This window comes from Rattus norvegicus, chromosome 11, assembly GCF_021556685.1.
Source record: "Rattus norvegicus strain SHRSP/BbbUtx chromosome 11, alternate assembly SHRSP_T2T, whole genome shotgun sequence".
NCBI lineage: Eukaryota > Metazoa > Chordata > Mammalia > Rodentia > Muridae > Rattus > Rattus norvegicus.
The window spans coordinates 51,105,222-51,107,142 of record NC_141544.1 but is presented as its reverse complement, the minus strand read 5'-3'; the positions used below and the strand labels follow the sequence as shown (position 1 = coordinate 51,107,142).

Below are 1,921 nucleotides of genomic sequence, written 5' to 3'. Positions count from 1 at the left end.
CTCAGTAGTAGCTTCCTACACTGCACCAAACAGTGACTAACACAACTCGGTCCGTTGGTGTGGGAAGATAAGGAGCAGCAGCTGCTAACTGTACTCAGTGAACCCCTTCAAGGAGTAGCCAAGTGTGCTGCCTGTCCTCACCCAGCAGCATACAACAGACCTGGAGCAAATGAGCAGGCCACAATGAACCAAGCCCCCAAAACTGAGGCAGATTTTAGTGAGCCAGGGCCACGGCCCATGCTAATAACCTCAGTTCATCTAGGCCCTTTCTGGAAGAATCTTATGAATCTCCTGGCTCCTGAGGTACCCCTGCCCAGGGCAGAGAACAAAAGAGGCAGGCTTTCCAGCTACAACAATGTTGCATAGAGTTTAAGCTGTGCAGAAGACTACAGCTGAGATGACAGCATCTCCAATATCTAGAGGGGCAGTGCTTGCCCGCTGGACCACACTCCTGGAGGACTTAATGCAGCTGTATGAGAGTTGCCCAGATGTCATTTCTGGGGAGCTGAGAAAGGACCCATCCTTGGGGAATGGAATTGCCTTTAGGATGATAAGACAGCACCAGGTACTGATCCCAGTCATGCCTTATCTGAATGAGCACAGGCAAGGAATGCTCAGCCTGAGGTAATATCGACTTCCAGAACGGCTGCAAGAGGTGAGCGAGTGGGAACTCATCTGGATTCCGGAATAACTTGGACTCGATTTCACGTTTCCGAAGTAGAAGTTTCTCTTTCTCTTTTCTCTGTTTCTTTTCCAGTTTTCTTCTCCTTTCTTCCTCCTGTTCTGCTTCTAGCATAACTCGGAGGGCTCTCTCTTCGGCTTCATACAGTTCAGAGCGCTTTTTAATGAGCTTTCTCAGCCACTGAAGATGGTGCTCAAAGTCTCATCTGATGCAGGAGGACAGACTCCTTTCCTTGCTGCAGCTTCTTTTCTCAGTTTTCTCAATTTCTCCAACGCGCGCGGAATGTCCACCATTCTTTTGGTGTCTGATTCCTTTTTCCTTACTTCAGCTAAGACCCCATCAGCAGCTGCTTTGAGTTCCTGTTCCTGCTTCCTTTCCTCCACTTCCTGCACGCACTTCATCCTCCAGTGGTCAATCTCCTGCTCTAGTTCCAGGGCCTGCGCGGCCATTGCCTCTGCTCAACCTCACTTTCCAGGGCCCTCTCTCAAAGATGCAGCCAGAAGGGGAGGCTGGGGGGGGGGGGGGTGGGATCTATGCAATTTACAAGAGAGTAAACGGACAGGATGAGTGTTGGCCATGCATAAGTCCTTGATTGCATATGTAAAGAGCAGTTAGGGCAAAAGGAAGCATTTGTACTATGGAGATAGTGCACTTGCCCTGTGCCTCAGGCTGGGATTCCATAAATAAAGAGGGCTGAAGCAGGAGGATGATACTTGAACTATCCATGGATCTTCCCAGAACTTTAAAAACTGATTCCTTAGATTTGCAATATTCATAGGGTGTAGAATTTTAGCTTTTGAGAGTTAATAGTCTACAGTCATATATTACCATTCTTTGATGTTGTACATAAATGAAAAGCGATCTTTTACTTAGTGGAAGATTTTTATCTTAATTTCTAAAGGGAACTATTAGTAGATGTGCAAGGCTTTTGGTGTTTTGTTTTGGTTTTTTTGTTTTGTTTTGTTTTTTATGTGGTGAAGATATCTTTTGGTGCTAAGATCAAACCCAGAACCTTGCATATGCTAGGCAAACCCTTTACAACTGAAGCTCTGTCTTCAGTTCTAATATTCTCTTATAAAATCTTTTGAAAGCAAATCTATATGCATTATATAGGTGCAGTGTTATATGTAGTCATGACAATTTAATGTAGTGTTTCTAGCATTGATAGCCAAGAGCATAAAAAGCCCAGTGATGGCAGAAGTCAGGTCCCAGAGCATGAGCTCACCTCAGACTGAGAAG

General features: G+C 45.5%; 1 pseudogene; it reads right to left on the bottom strand.

Moving 5' to 3' along the window:
- Positions 1-385: 385 nt before the first annotated feature.
- Positions 386-1,295, bottom strand: Pdcd7-ps1 (programmed cell death 7, pseudogene 1; annotated as a pseudogene).
- Positions 1,296-1,921: the final 626 nt, after the last annotated feature.